Genomic DNA, 17068 nt, shown 5'->3' on the forward strand with positions numbered 1-17068 from the left:
GATGGGAAACAGTGGAAACAGTGTCAGACTTTATTTTTTTGGGGCTCCAAAATCACTGCAGATGGTGACTGCAGCCATGAAATTAAAAGACGCTTGCTCCTTGGAAGAAAAGTTACGACCAATCTAGACAGCATATTGAAAAGCAGAGACATTACTTTGCCAACAAAGGTCCATCTAGTCAAGGCTATGGTTTTTCCAGTGGTCATGTATGGATTGTAGAGTTGGACTGTGAAGAAAACTGAGTGCCAAAGAATTGATGCTTTTGAACTGTGGTGTTGGAGAAGACTCTTGAGAGTCCCTTGAACTGCAAGGAGATCCAACCAGTCCATCCTAAAGGAAATCAGTCCTGAATATTCATTGGAAGGACTGATGTTGAAACTGAAACTCTAATACTTTGGCCACCTGATGTGAAGAACTGACTCATTAGAAAAGATCCTGATGCTGGGGAAGATTGAAGGTGAGAAGAGAATGGGACGACAGAGGATGAGATGGTTGGATGGCATCACCGACTCAATGGACATGAGTTGAGTAAGCTCTGGGAGTCGGTGATGGATAGGGAGGCCTGGCGTGCTGCAGTCCATGAGGTTACAAAGAGTCAGACAAGACTGAGTAACTGACTGAACTGAACTGATCAAGGGTAAAAATAAAAAGGTAAAATGTGAAATTAATCTTAATGGTATATTTTATTTAACCCAATGCATTCAAAATATTTTCCTTTCAACATGTGGAACTCACATTAAATAAGAAGCTTCAGACTTCTCTGGTGGTTCAGACAGTAAAGAATCTGCCTGCAATGCAGGAGACGCGGGTTCCATCTCTGGGTCTGGAAGATCCTCTGGAGAAGGAAATGGCAGCCCACTCCAGTATTCTTGCCTGAAGAATTCCATGGACAGAGAATCCTGGTGGGCTACAGTCCATGGGTCACAAAGAGTTGGACATAACTGAGTGACTAACACACGTGGAACTAACCATACTTCAAGTGCTTAATAGCTACATGTGGCTAGTGGCTGTCATATTGGATATCACAGGTCTGGAGTTGCTTTTAATTGTTATGGTAGGTCATCTCCCTAACCTATCAACTGCCTGCTTTCCCCTACTGATTCCAACTAATCAAAGCACTAGTAATTAAGAGAACATTGAATTAGGAGTTAGTAAACCAAGATATTACTAACTCCCAATTCAAGCAATGGCACACCACTCCAGTACTCTTGCCTGGAAAATCCCATGGACAGAGGAGCTTGGTGGGCTGCAGTCCACGGGGTCTCTAAGAGTCAGACACGACTGAGCAACTTCACTCTCACTTTTCACTTTCATGCATTGGAGAAGGAAATGGCAACCCACTCCAGTGTTCTTGCCTGGAGAATCCCAGGGATGGGGGAGCCTGGTGGGCTGCCGTCTATGGGGTCGCACAGAGTCGGACACGACTGAATCGACTTAGCGGCAGCAGCAGCAGCAAACCAAGATTAGTATCAGAGCTATATTTGGTTAAGTAGTTAATCTTTCTAAGGCTCATTATTTCATCTGTAAAGTGGGAAGTGGAAGAGGAAAGTGGAGGAAGATGCCTCAATCACAGAATTGTTCTAAAAATTAAATGAAAGAAAACGTGCATGTAAAGTATTTAACATAGTGCCTGGCACAAAATTTAAGCCTGTAATAAATATTAATTATTGTTATCATTACTTAGTATAATGACTCTTTGCCATATATTATTAATTATACTTCCAGATAATTCATTGGCTTAATTAGCTCATAGGCTGCTTATTCAATTTTTAGTTTTCTCTCAGCACTTAAAGCAAATAAAAGATACACACATGGGTGAGAGCGGCAGAAGCTTTACTGAATGTCTAAGATACTCCAGGCATTTGAGACTCCGCATATATTCTATCAATAAATTGTCATAACAACTCTATCAGGTGCTTATTTATAATCCTATTTTGCATATAAGGAAATAGAGGCCCTTATGTTTTAAATAAACTGCCCAGGTGTGAAGAATCTGTAGCTGAACCTATGTTTCTCAGACTCCAGAGTTTCTGCCTTTGGACTTTATACTCTTTTCTAAGGATGAACAATAACTGGGATAAAGGCATTTTGCATTTTATAGTATATTCAAGTCTTCCAGCCTCTTACAAGCACCAATTAAGGCATTTTGCCAGCAGTAATTAAGACTACCTCCTACTCAATCACTCTTTCCTATCCCAGCCCATCTAGGTAAATCTGCCTACTGGCATGTCCTCAAGGATGAAAATGTTAGCATTTGGAAGAGCTATAATGATTTCTCAGTAAAGACAAAGAATCATGGACCTTATTTCAATAATGCAAAACATGCATGCCTATGATTTACTCTATATTAAGATCATCACATATGTGATCACAATTTCCCATTTTAATGTGACCAAGTACTTTCATGAAAACAAACTAGCTTGTTAAAATCAGAGGCAGGGCATGGCATGGTTATGAAATATAGAGTAATTTCTGTCCAATGTAAGCCAACTTTATAATTAAAGAATGCAGTTAAAAATATACATGGATTTTGTGCAGTTCAAGAATCTTAGTAATGTCAAAATACCACTGTGCTCAGGCTATTTTAACAGTTAATGGCACTGTGGCAATATGACTGTTCTCTGCATTTTTGCTAATTCTTTCCTTTATTTCTACATTTGGATTATTACAGTAATTTCCACCTGATTATTTTTTTTTGCAATGAGAGTGTTCTTTGAGAGTTCATTAGTAATATAGCTTAGGCTTTGTGGGGGATGCAGCTACCATTAATTTTGCTTTTGTTTGCTACTGGGAAAATCATAATTGCAAATTTTCAGCAAGATGCGTAGATGCACCTATTAAATAAGCAGTTGGTTTTTTATTACTATTATACTAAAAGAATGACTGAATGACATTTAAGGTGATTTTCTTAGAATTTTGCTTTTTTAAAAAATAAGCAACATACTCTAATTTAGGCTGTCATGCCTTATGCATACATGTGCAGTTGCTCAGTCGTGTCCAACTCATTGTGACCCTATGGACTGCAGCCCACCAGGTCCCCTGTCCGTGGGATTCTCCAGGCAAGAATACTGGAGTGGGTTGCCATTTCCTCTTCCAGGGGATTTTCTGGATCCAGGTATCGAACTTGTGTCTCCAGCATCTCCTGCATTGGCAGGTGGATTCTTTACTGCTGAGCCATCTGGAAAGTCCTTTATAATAACAGTAATAAAAATACTTTAATACATTGAATCTTATTATTTTTAAAAAATTTCAGTTTTTTAGAATAATATCACCTGTTCTTTTTTTCCATCTCTATGCACACCCACTTCTCTATCCACCATCTCCAAACTTATATATCAACCAGCAGCCTATAGTATCATCAAGAAATTTTCATGGGTTTAGCAGCACGGAATTTCTTTTAAAGTCTATTCAGAGTCCATATTTTTGCTTCTATAACCATTAAGGTATAAAATATCCATGTTCTGCTTAGGATAAGCATGGTGTAAGTCTTCAAAACAAGACTTAAAATAGTCTTTTCTATATCAATATAATTTAATAACAGAGTATTTTAATCTTCATTGCCCCACTGAGGACCTTCTTTGTTTTAGAATGATACTTAAGTCATTTAGGTATTTGTCACTGTTGATTCTGGAGTCAAAATCCTTGTAGCATCTTGGGGGGTGGGTAGGAAGGCACTATACAGTATTAGATTCCTGCATGATGTCATATCCAGGAAGGCAGAAAATCCTCTAAAAGCATCAGAAACACTGCTGCTCCCACTGTAGTTACAGACTGTATCACCCCACCAGGCTCCTTTTCTAGATTCTAAGTTTGTAAATGCTTTAAGGAAACAATGCCAAGTTCATCGTGTCTAGATTGATAGGCATTCAGGATATTAAATATAGGAGCTCTAGGCCAATTCTTCATCTGCTTGGCTAACCTCATAAAAGATCATTGTGAATGGTTCAAGAGAAGGAAGGTGCCAGTGGATATATTTGTTATGTTCCATTCATTTCTGGGAACAAGTCTGGTTTGTCTTAATTTGATCCAGAAAAATAACTTGCTCATGTATTTCTCTAAAGTTAGTAGGGAAAATTTTAACTGCATTATGTCTAAGGCACGTCCTTCATATACACGGCAGATCTCATGTGCCAACATTACAACTAGATGAATGATGTTTCTGTTACAGTCAAATGGGCAATTGAGTCTTTTCTCACTCTTGCCCAACCAGTTGAGCTTTGGAATTATTAAAGTAGTTTTGTTACTTATTGCATCATCTTCCACAGCAAAGCCAAAGACTGACTTAATTATCCTGATGATTCAGGCAAAAATACCAAATTCTTCTTCCTTGTGTTAATGTTCTCTTTCTCATATATTAATATAAAAGATAATTCCATTATGCTGGTAATGCTCGGTTGGTTCTGATAGCTTTAGCTTTTCTTGTACTTTGTAATATACAGCAGAAGTTATTAAATGCACCCTTTTCTCTGGCCTATTCTTACTAACAATATGAGTGTTAGATTTTTCATAAAAATATCAACTAATATGAACTAAATAGCATTAGGATATTTATAAGGCTATATTTCAGCTCAAATTTAACCTTTACATATGCCTACTTATTTAACTTTTGAAGTCTTATTAAAACATAAAGAATTTTAGGGCTCAAGAAATGATGCCTTTAAACAACATCAAATTAAGCACTCACTATTAGGTGACAACGCTAGAAGGAAAGCCTATCACAAAAGCAAATTAATGATACAAATGAACAGATTCCTTAGATTTGCTGACTTTTATAACCAATTCCATTAATCATTTAATTTTTCTCTGATATTGTGATGTTTCCTCCTACCAAGTGCCTTTGCATTTGTGGAGGGAGAGGTGCCTGGTGGTGGGGGAGATATCTTTTCTATATAAGCTGTAAAGAGGATAATTGAAGCAGTCATCTCTTAAAATAGAATCTGCAGCTTTTTTATTTCATAGAAGCCATGGTCCATATACAAAATACTCCATAAGAGTGTCTTCATCTGGCTTATGAGATTTGATCAATAAAGGCCAAAAGCAATATGCAGAACCCAGCAGGCAGGTTATCTTTACAGGTCATTGTCAAGGATAGCAATAACTTAAAATGTGCAACATGTTATCCAATGGAGCAACACACCTTTCCATTTATTCATTCATCTTTCAATAACAGAAAAAGTATCTTGTCTTTGAATCCATGGACTAAAGAAGTCCAACTAAAAATCAAGTCTTGTTTTCCCAGGCTCAAATCTCAAAGTGATTAGGTGACTAGGGTAATTAAATGCACAACAGTGAAAATTCCAATTCCCAAATATTTTTCAATCAGAAACATTATGTGCCAGGCATCATGCTAAGGCTATGTACTATTTTTGTTTAATATCCACATAAATTAGGTGTTATTACAATTCCCATTCTACATATGAGAAAACTGAGGCTTAGAGAAGTGAAATGCTTTTGCCCAGGGTTTCCTACTAGAAAGGGTGGAGTTGGAACTTCAACCCAGGACTGCCTAAGTCAACACCTCTGCTCTCAACTTTGAGGTCCAGAAACCATTTAATAAGACATTCCTCTTTCCATTTCTAAGGAAAAGGAAAGAACTAACTTTGAGAAAGGAGGTAATAAATACAGTACTTAATAATTTTACAAAATGAACAACTAACATCAGAAAGAAAGATCTGCTGACAGTAAAAAAGTTGCCCACAGCACTTGCAAATCATCTTTATCCCATGGGTTTTAGGGACAAAGTATAACAATTAACTATATAAATCTCAGCCCTGGATTAGCACCTTATTTGCAGTGGCTGTTGGCAAGTAATAAATAAAATCTAACTTGTCTTTGCCATTATTAAAAAAAAAAAAACTTATACAGACCTTTTTTTCTTTCAGTAGTCAATTATAAGGACTGTGGACAGTAATGACAGTTTCCACAACACCTGCAAGGAATGGAGAGGGCACTTTCTTCATGTCTGAACGAGACATGATGGTTGTTAGTTGACAAAGGCTTGAAACATCCATTGCCCATACAGAGATATTCAGACTCAGTGGAAATCACTCCACTTTCCACTGGGAGCAGAGTGGTTTTCTTAGGCCCAGAGAGAGACTGCCTTTCTGTGGTCAAGTTCTTAAGATCTCGCCTGGAATCTAGGCAGAAGAAATCCTCAGAAGGTCTCCAAACAGGGAGAGCATGCGACTGACTCCTGGCACTCAAAGGCACAGGCACAGAGCTGTGTTATATGCAAGGTGGCAGATGGATATAAAGTTATAGGCCCTTTACATGCTTTGTGTAAAGTTTTATTGGGCATGTGCTCTGTGCTAAACACTGTGTGTGTGCACATGCTGAGTCACTTTAGTCGTGTCCAACTCTTTGCAACCCTATGAATTGAAGCCTGCCAGCTGTGCCTGTCCATGGGATTCTCCAGGCAAGAATACTGGAGGGGGTTGCCATGCCCTCCTCAGGGGATCTTCCCAACCCAGGGACTGAACCTGTATCTGTTAAAGTCTCCTGCCTTGGCCGGCGGGTTCTTTACCACTAGTGCCACCTAGGAATCCTACTGAACACTGCAGATATTATATATCCATGTATCACACCTAGATAATGGATGTGGGTCAAGGAAACAAGGGAAACAATTTTCCCTTCCAACAAACCCTTCAAATAAGGTCCATTCATCTGCTCTTCCCCTCCCACAGAAGACAGTAGTGAGTAGGATATGAATACATGTAACAGGCAGATGGTACTTCATCATCAAACAGTACTGACTGGGGTAAATCCCCTTCCTACATGTGCTCTGAAGTTTTCTTCCTGAAGAGATGATAGGCAATGCTGAATCATTCTATAGCAGTCTTTCTTGTGTCTAAACCCTTCAGATCATGAACACCTTGAGAGCAGAGTAAGGACTTGGAGTATATGGTCTTGAATATCCTCTGCATGGCCCTGTGCCCGGCATTTAGTAAACAAGCATTTAGAATGCTTGTTTACTAAATCAATGTTGGCAATACAGCAGGACTATCCTAGCAGAATGACTTTTAACTGTGGCTAGTTTTCTTTGGCATAAAGTCCGTTGATCATTAGGGAAGTAAACCTGAGCCTTGGTCTTATACAAACATCCATCTGAAAAGAACTGCCCAGATGTAAAAGTTACATGGAAGACATCAACAACTATTTATCCCAGGATCTTTGATCTCAGTTTCAAACAGAAGTTATATTGATGGCGAGCAGAAGTTCTGGACAAAGGTCAGGTATTTACTTTTTATTCTGATCCTTGTTCAGCCTGGTGTATTATGAACCTCAATGTTTTGCCACATAAAAACGATGTATAAGGAGATTTTTTTGAGATGCGCAACTGTGAATGAATTCTAATTATACACTGTTGATAGACCTTTAAAGACAATATATAAAACTATGATTATAATGGACTTTTTCCTTTCCTCAAATGCATACTATTATGCACTGATTTTTCCCAAGTGGTTTCTCCATGTGCAAGTGTATTTTCAAAACAACTTGTCAAGAGAAGTTATGTGAAAATTCAGCCACTAGATGGAGTGGCTTTTAAAAGCCCTCAGGAATCAATTTGTTACTCTGTTCAGTGGATATAGTTCTTGCTTTGGTTGAGCAACTTCTGCTACAACATTTTATGCGTTTTACAACTGAATTAATTTAAACATATATAAGAAAACATGTTAGAGACGGTTAAAATGGGTTATTACTATTGCCTACAAAAACAAAATTTCTAATTATTTTTCTGAGGCAAAAGGGCATTGAGAAAATTTAATATACTGATAAAAATTAATTGTAAGTATTTGGAATTCTGCCTCAAGAAAGTAATTAAGAATGAGTAAAGGAAAGTAGTTATACTGAAAACAAATGACATGTTTATGCCAAGAGATGCTAAAAGTAAGAAGGGAATATCTTGGGAGCCCAAAATCAATTCTAATAACAAACTCAACTCATTTCTATTTTATGAAACATTTGGCTTTCCAATTTTCAATTATGAAATCACCAACACAGGTCATAACTCTGTGATGAAAAAGAATGGAAAATTATTTTCTATTCTTACAGAAGCTAAAATGGAATATTTCACAAGAGAAGTTAGTATCTGTTCAAATACTCATACAAATCAAGGATACAGTAGCTTTCTAAATAACTCAATTTCCTTCCTATCATTTTCTTGCTGGAATAATTTTAAACATTTTTATTGTTAAGTTCAGGGTTCCATTTAAACGTGATTTTAAAAACCAGGTACTTACAGATCACCTACTTTAGTTGAAAATCACCTACTTTAATAACAAAAATTTCAGTGTGTATGAGCAATACTTGATATAAGCAGAAAAAAATATGCTTTCAAGATGCAAATTATAATGTACAAACAGAACTAGAAGAACTTGGTTTCAATAACGATATAAAAATATGTTTTGGAAATGTAACAAATTGTATGAAAGGTCAGAATTTTCATGCCATTGAAACCATGAAGTAGTTCTATTATACTTATTTAAGAACTTGATTTTGAATTAAGGTTTGTGTGATACAGCTATATGATTTTGAACAGAGTTGAGGAACTAAAAGCATTGAGAAAAATGACATGAAGATAAAGAACTGGGAAATAAGATAGTTGAGCACAGGCTGGACATCTCAGCATACATCTTGAAGAATAGTCTGATAAATCACATGTGGTCTGGAAGTGCACACCTAGTTAGTTTATAAGTTGTACATGCGAGCTCAGTCACTCAGTCATGTCTGACTCTTTGCTACGCTATGGACTGTAGCCCTCTAGGCTCCTCTGTCCATGGGATTTTTCTAAGCAAGAATACTGGAGTGGGTTGCCATTTCCTTGTCCAGGGTATCTTCCCGACCCAGGGTCTCCTTCATCTCCTACATGGGCAGGCAGATTCTTTACCACTGAGTAACCTGGGAAACAATTTTATAGGTCAGTGGCTCTGAAGGGATGCTCTTCAACCAGTAGCATCAGCATCACCTGGGAACTAGGGAGAAATGTAGTCGCAGGTCAAACAACAGACCTACAGAATCAAAAACTCTGTGTTTCTGAGTTGGGGCACTTTTGTGTCTTCACAAGGCCTCCAGGAGAGTCTAAGACAGTCTGAGGTTTTAGAACTACTGTTAAAGATGATGGAGACCTGTGAAAAAGATTAGATGAAGGAGGAAAACAGAACTAACCTTTCAGAAGTATCGAGGTTAGATAGGAAGAAAGAATATTCTATGAGTATAGGTTTTTCGATCATTGAAATGGATTGCGAAGGAAGCATAAAATAATATAAAATAACCTCCCACAGATCTTTAAAACCAAGCTTTTTCTATTTGATTGAAATAGAACAATGTAGTCTAGCCTGAAAATGAGGGAAAGGAGTGAAGAATCTCTCAAGGATTTTCAGTCTCCAAGCTTCTCTGCACTTTTTCAGGGAACTTATTTGCTAGATCTTTTGTCCAGCAAAGGAAAGTGGCTTCAAGACATAACACGTACTTATTCAGCTGCAGATATAAATTAAAAACTGCATACCATTTTTTCTTAATTCTATTTACTCTGTGATACATTATTTTATGGTTTGGGGGAAAAGAAGAGCAAACAGAAATATTTCCAGCTTAAAAAGAAAATAAGCTAGAGTGTTACTTTTATTTTTTCCTGTTCTTTTATGCTCAGTAATCGTTGAGTTCCTTCACAATGGTGTTGAAAGACGTGGTTAGCGGTCCTATCAAACTTCGCCTCAGTTCAGTTCAGTCGCTCAGTCGTGTCCAGCTGAACTGACGCAAAGTTTGAGAGGACCGCTAACCACGTCTTTCAACACCATTGTGAAGGAACTCAACGATTACTGAGCATAAAAGAACAGGAAAAAATAAAAGTAACACTCCAGCTTATTTTCTTTTTAAGCTGGAAATATTTCTGTTTGCCCTTCTTTCCCCCCAACCATAAAATAATGTATCACAGGAGATGAACCCAGAAAATGACAAACTAAAATGGAAATTTTGCAGCAGGCCCAACTAATGCAAATCTATTGCAAATTATCTTACAGAACTACCCCGGTAATTATGCAATTTTCACTGCTTATAGCTGGCAGAGATCTTTCAAAAATACCTACAAGTTATAAATACATGGAAATATATTCCCAAACACTTAAATATATGACTCTGGGCAGACTGTTTCCTCTATAATTATTTCATCAATAAAAATGGATCACAGATTACTCATAATTAGTTTCCTTAGTCGAGGACTAAAATCATTCAAAGATTTCCCCCTTTTCTGGTGTGTATGAACTTAGATCTAATTTTCAAAAGTAGTTGTATATTTTCTAAAGTCATATTCCCACATAGGCAAAAACACAGAATTCTTTGGGCAATCATTTGCTTACTTTGGTTATGAGTTAAGTTGTGTAACTTTTTCAAGTCTTTTTTTCATTTTTCTTCATGTGCATATCACTTGTTCCCCACAACTTGTACAAAAGCTAGAGAAAACATTTGGAAATTCTGGTAGCCATGCATTGAAATGAGCTGAAAATATGGTCTGTTTAAGAAGTAATGCTGGAATAAACCAAAATACACAGATCACAGTGGTATTAAAATAAACTTCCCTTACAAAGGAATAAATCAAGTTGATTTAAATATAACTGAGTTAGAAGTAAACAAGAGTGACAAAGGCATACCACCTATGATATTGGTTCACTTGCTATATTAAAAACACCTTTTTTTAGCCGCCTGACCAATAGAGTTAGTTAGCATTAGTCGCTCAGTTGTGTCTGACTCTTTGCGACCCCACAGACTCTAGCCCACCAGGCTCCTCTGTCCGTAGGACTCTCCAGGCAAGAACACTGGAGTGGGTTGCTATGCCCTCCTCCAGGGGATCTTTCTAACCCAAGGATCGAACCTGGGGGTCTCCTGCATTGCAGGCAGATTCTTTACTACCTGAGTCACCAGGGAAGACCAACAGAAATCAAGGTTATAAAATTTCCCATTCAAATGTCTATATGTGAAAGTGGAAATTTGGTTTTATTTTTTTAAGCATACTGGAATTTATCACCAATTTAAAGGTAAGACTCCTTTTAACTCAATTTACAGAACTCATACTGACTCCAATTATCTCCTCTAAATATATGGCCTAAAGAATGGATAAACAAATGATAAAGGAAAGAGGGGAACCCTCCCATGTCAACATAAACTTTGAAAAACATTCTTTCCTAATTACATTTTTTAAAATTATATTTAAATATACTACTGACATACACAGTTTGTGAAAGCATTTGCCAGTATATTCAACTCCCACAACAGATTGCCTGGCACGTCTTTGAAAAACGCTTCTGCTTTTCTTTAAAAAGCAATAGCATAGAATTTGCGAGTGGGAATAAAAAAATAGATATTACACTGCTGAATTTTGGAAACTATGCTGTACTTTATCTCCTGAAGTGAAGAAAACTTTTAATGCTATTCAGAGTTGATAATGATGGTAAGGAATCATGCCAAAGGTATCCAATTTCTTTTCAACGAATCCAAACTCTAAACAATTAAAAATCCAAATCAGAGTGGAAAAATAAGACATTAGATAATAAAATATCATACTCCTAGGGGAAAATTATTTTCCATCTGTGTTAGAAGAAAAAGGAACTTAAATCCTTTCATTCAAAAATGCAAAATTTACTTTGAGAGGCTTATTCGAAAGGACAGACTATAATGCAATAATAGCACTAGGGGGTAAAAAACAATGAGTCGGCCAAAAAACCAAAAACACTAATTTCCATCTGACCAGTCTCAACTCACATGTTCACTAACAAAATAAAACAAGCAAAGCAAAACTTTGAAAGCTTTCCTAAAGTGCAGGTGTGAACATTTCCCCAGCTGGGGCTAAAACGGAACTCATAGTATTTCAGTACAACTGCAATGACTCTGCCAGACCCGTTTGCTCAGATTAGGGGAGTAAACAGTTCTTTCCTCAAAAACCCATATGAATGCAACTCTGAACCTCAGAATTCCATGCTCTCTAAATTATGAAATTAACCTGTCCTAGTGAAACTTTCAAATTAGAGGAGATTCCAAAGTTGTTCACCAATCATCTATATGAAAAGTACTTCAAATATATGGAAAGCAGCCATGAAAATTAGATCAAGAATATATTTGTCATCTCAACTGTCCTAGAAAAACTGTTACAATGAAATGTACTTCATTTTCCATGAGGCACCCTGTTCAGTAAAGAAATATAACCCGGGAGAGCTTTTTAGTAAATATTTTATGGTAAGAACTGGAGGTAATCACACTGATTGCTTGAGGCAACTTTGACCTCTGATCACTGGTATGTCATAGACATACCTATTATCCATGCAGGCCTGTTTGAGATAGAAGTTCATCTAACCTCAAATCATTTGAGGAGTACCAAGAGAAGCACTGGAAAACCACTAAAAGAGGCTTCCCCTTTTCTCCTCACAAATTTCCCAAAGTTTTAACTTACTTGTAATAGCATTATAATGTGTTTTATCCAAGAAATATAACTATATTAATATGCATCTTGTGACACAGTGATAATTTTGTATGTGTATGTGCGTGCTCAACTGTGTCCAACTCTTTGTGATCCTGTGGACTGTAGCCCACCAGGCTCCTCTGTCCATGGGATTCTCCAGGCAAGAATACTGCAGTGGGTTGCCATGCCCTCCTCCAGGGAATCTTCCCAACCCAGGGATGGAGCCCATGTCTCTTATGTCTCCTGCACTGGCAGGCAGGTTCTTTACCATAGTGTCACCTAAGAAGCCCATAATAACCTTGTGTATCTTCTCCGAACTTTCTTTCCAAGATTAATAAACAACCAGTGAAAACTGTGTTAAACACAACAGTCAATGTTTACGAGAAAACTATAACTGAATGTGGTTCTGCCCATCCTGGCATCTTCATAAGATTCTTAGAACATAGGAGACTGGAATAGGTTTCTACTCTCCTGGAAAATAAGAACAGTCTTGTTTTGATTCAAGGTGGGTACTTCCTTTGGCCTTGAGTTGTCCACGTCCATCTGCACAGTTCCCTTGAATTTGGACATTTCCCCAAATTCATAGAATTTATTTAAAATCTGAATCATATGTTCAAATATATCAAGGCAACATGTCTCAATTTTTAATTTAGTTGTGATTATACATCCAGGAAAAAATTTTGTTCATATACACATATACAGGTATATTTATACATGCTGTCATCTTAAATTCTGCAATCTATAATTTGACATTACATATACTCTGGATAATATTTATTGTTTCTTTTAGTCCAGAAAATATTTGGGAGAAAACTAAGTTGATCTGCAATATGTTATGAGGTTAACCCAATCTAACCTAAGAATATAGATTAGTGGATAAATGGTTATAAAAACATTAAAGAGCAATTTAGTTACAAAATGCTGAACCTTCCAATCCCTCAAAAACAGGATTCATGTGGTTATACTGTAAAGTTAACATTATCATGAGAACAGGATTAGGAAAGAGCTGGAGACTCAGAGGGAAAACAGGAGGCTAAAATTTTACCAATGCAAAATATATCCAGTGGTTTTCATTTCCTCATTAACTTTTCCACCAGCCTTCATCCATGGAAAAAAAAAAAAAAAACTCAGCAGAGTTTGCGGCCCCTCAAATATAGATATGCAATATAGAAACCTGGCCTTGGCATAGTTTTTCAAACAATGTTGGGTCCAGGTGATTTCAGAGTCAGAAGCAAAATTATAAATAATTTAAGCCCAAAGGCTGGCTTCACTCTAATTTGTTAGTTCAATTAGAAGATGATGAATACAAAAATAAAAGAGACAGACTTACACGGTGGTGACACAGCATCCCTTTTTGCAGGAATGAAAGCTCTCATCTATGTGCTTCACGCAACGGAGCTAACATCATTACCCCAAGAATAACAGGCAGCAAACTAACAGACAGGCTCCATCTTCCTAACCAAATTCAAGATGCTATAACCAAATCTTGTTTTACTCATCACGTGTTGTTAGGTATTTCCGAGTTTGATTTATTACTCTCTTTTGCAACATTCCTGGAGAGCTAATTATGGGAAATAATTCTTTGCCTTATTAGGCCAACTGTTTTCTGGGAAGAAACATTTGGTAAGCCCGGTGAACTAAAAACTGCTATGAGAAGTTCCATTTCCTAATAGTTTATTCTGATAAGCAGAGTATTCCCATTCTAATTCCACCTAATAGGCAAGACAACCTCGGAGCCTGTCTAAATTTTCTGGTGGTGAATATTAGTTCCGGGTTAAAGCAAAGAAGTATGTCACACAATTGTTTTGAAAGAGTTTTTCAGGCTTTGCCTTAGTAATTTAATAAGCTGACACTGCATACTAAACACATATCAGCACAACCACTGGGATTGCTGCTTTCTTGAGAAAAGAGGTAACCCGATTCAAGGAGTTTTCTTTTGGAAGAGGCTATGACAAGCCACAAATATAGTGGTTCTTCTGGAGAATTTCATTCCCAGCAGTTTCGTCTTGGTAACATTTAACAATTTCACTATTTTAACATTTTGAAATGCCAAAAAGAACACAGTGATCCTGCAGCTAGGCTTATTAGAGAAGAACAATCTCAGGCGAGACAGGAGGCACGTGGTCCACTGGGAAAAGGGTAACAGAAAAAGACAGAAAACAGTGGATAACAAACAAAGCCAAGCACTACTCCAATGTAAGATGGGACTTTTTTTCACCGGAAGGTGAATCTTCTCTCTCCAAAGTGAATAATGTCATTTACAGCTTCTTTTAAGGGACAGGGCATAACATTCTTTTTAATATGCATGTATACTGATGCTGTCTATTAAAAGAGGAGATATGAATATAATGTGCCTTTTAACCGTGAGTATGAAAGCATAGTAATTTTCTTTCTGAAAGGTCAGAACCAAGTATTATCCCACTGTGGCATTATTTTACCCCAGAGAGGCTTAGGAACACTAACACTTTCCCGGTCAAACACTTGATACCTACCTGAGCCAAGACTGCTCCTTGCCTGGAGTAGGAGACATCTTTAGAATAAAAAGAGTTCGTTTACAGTAAGTTCTCTTGATAACCTAAAATAGTTTTTAAAAACCGTATCCAAGTGTCTTGCCTAACTGTGGTAACTGTTATTGCTCCTACAGTAACTGCCTGCAGTATGCAATGTTTAAAATTCTGGAGATGCATGGATGCTATTCATGTATAGGTAATCAGAAAATAATCTGTGTCACTTAAGAAACTATACACAGCCTTTCTGAGAACATTGCTCCTAAATGAGTTAGAGAACATAGGAGGGCAACGAGTACCAGGGAAAAAAGGACAGAGAAAAAAATCAATCAGTGTATCTTCTCCTGCAAACTGTCAGCAGGGTGGGATTAGAAAAACAACACTTTAAATCAGATAAAGTCCTATGGGAACCTTAAAGGTTGGTTACTCTGAGCTTCTCAGGATTCTGCAAAATAGATTGATGGCAGTGGTCACCCATTGATACTCAGTGTCCACTGAGTTTCCCCAGAGAAATTGCATTTCCCTCATTGTTCAAAAGATATTAACTTGGTAATAAAAATGAGAAGAAGTTATGGAACCCACTGAGATATATTTCAACACCTTTAAAACCAGTAGATCTGTTCTAATCTCTTATTGGATTAAATGCCTGAGGATGCTAATACGTGAAGAAAGCAACAAAGCCAAGAGCAGCACTTATCTGAAGGAAAATAAAAAAGATGCGAGACAAAATAACGAATAGGTGACTCAATTTTTTCTCATCTGTTCAACTGAAAACTAAAATCAGAAATATGCATGATGCTTTTAAACTTTCAAATGACCAAATGACAGTTTCTCACGTCTGTCACAGCAAACACATTCTCATTCACAGGAGCTGATCATTTGTGATTGTGAGCCTTGGCAAGAAATGTCTTTTAAACAGACAACATCAACTTTTTTTCATGTAATGGCTACTTCTGAATTCAATGGTTCCATCACCATTCAAATTTAATTATCAGTTAAATGCTAATTTCTTTTTCCTCAAAGAAAAGTGGTTCCTGTAGCTATATTTTTATATGTAAAAGTTTATTACTTGATATACATTTCTTTATATGACATTTAATAATCTGACTTTGGACAGCTTCTAGGTTTGGTGCAGAGATCGATGTATTTCTTCAGGAAGACTCAGCTGCTGATAGGGTTTAGAGACATTAAGCACCAACTCAAGCACCCGTTTTTCAAACATGCACAATTACACATTTTCCACAAACAGACATCAGTGCATACAGACAGCCAGGTGCTCACACATTCAATAACTAGTAAATGGTAGAAACCTCCAGAAGTAGCACAGACCACAGTTAACAGGCTAGGGCTCTACGGCTTAGTAAACACCAGTGCACAATTCGCTCACACGGAATCAGAACTCCACGAAGGACACTTGGGAACCACACTGGTCAGCACCCGAGGGGGCGGGAGGCGGAAGAAGTATTTACAAATGCAACTCTACCAGGTCTTACCCTTCGCATCCCCCGGTCCTCGCGGGAGAAGCTCCCTCGCCACCTCTCGCCCAGCGCAGGGGCTGCTTCTCTGCTTGAACGAAACGTCCCCCCACCTGACTCTACGGAGAGCTCTGCCGGGAACCGAGGCGCCCCGCCCGGGCCGGGGGAAGGCACTGGCGCCGCGGGAGCCGAGAAAGAGGCGGAGGCGGAAAAGAAGTGGAGAAGGAAGGGGTGGCCGAGGGAGTAGCGAGAGGGAGGCGGCGCCGGCGCGGGGATGCGGGCGAGGAGGGGTGGGGTGGAGCGGGGTGTGCCTCCGTCGGTCGGTCAGGAAGTCAGTCGGTCCGCTCAGCCCGTGCGCCGGCGTCCCCTGCCTCCAGCGCCAGCCCGCGACGGTGATCGGGACTGGCGCCCCCTGCGCTCGCGAGCCTCGCCCCTTGCCGGGGCTCCTCGCTGGGTCCTCCCGCTCGCCCCGCCTGGCCCGGCGTGGGGCCGCCCGTTTCCGCCAGCCCCGGAGCCCGTCGCCTCGCCCGGCGCGCGCGGTCCCCGACTCTCCCTGCGCTCGCGCTCTGGCTCCCTCTCGCTCCGGTCCCATTTATGAAGCGCGGTCCCATCACGTGTTAATGAGCCTTTGTCCTGCCCTG

General features: G+C 38.6%; 1 protein-coding gene across 2 annotated transcripts in view; it reads right to left on the reverse strand.

The window, feature by feature from the left end:
• CNR1 (cannabinoid receptor 1 (brain)) overlaps nt 1-16591 on the reverse strand; it is a 29706-nt gene extending 13115 nt beyond the window's left edge. For both annotated transcript variants that reach the window (XM_010834694.1, XM_010834695.1), the window contains exon 1: nt 16446-16591. The gene's annotated coding sequence lies outside the window, so the exon portion shown is untranslated. The remainder of the gene's footprint in view (nt 1-16445) is intronic.
• Nucleotides 16592-17068: the final 477 nt, after the last annotated feature.

This window comes from Bison bison, unplaced genomic scaffold, assembly GCF_000754665.1.
Source record: "Bison bison bison isolate TAMUID 2011002044 unplaced genomic scaffold, Bison_UMD1.0 scf7180017864035, whole genome shotgun sequence".
In the NCBI taxonomy this organism is placed as follows: domain Eukaryota; kingdom Metazoa; phylum Chordata; class Mammalia; order Artiodactyla; family Bovidae; genus Bison; species Bison bison.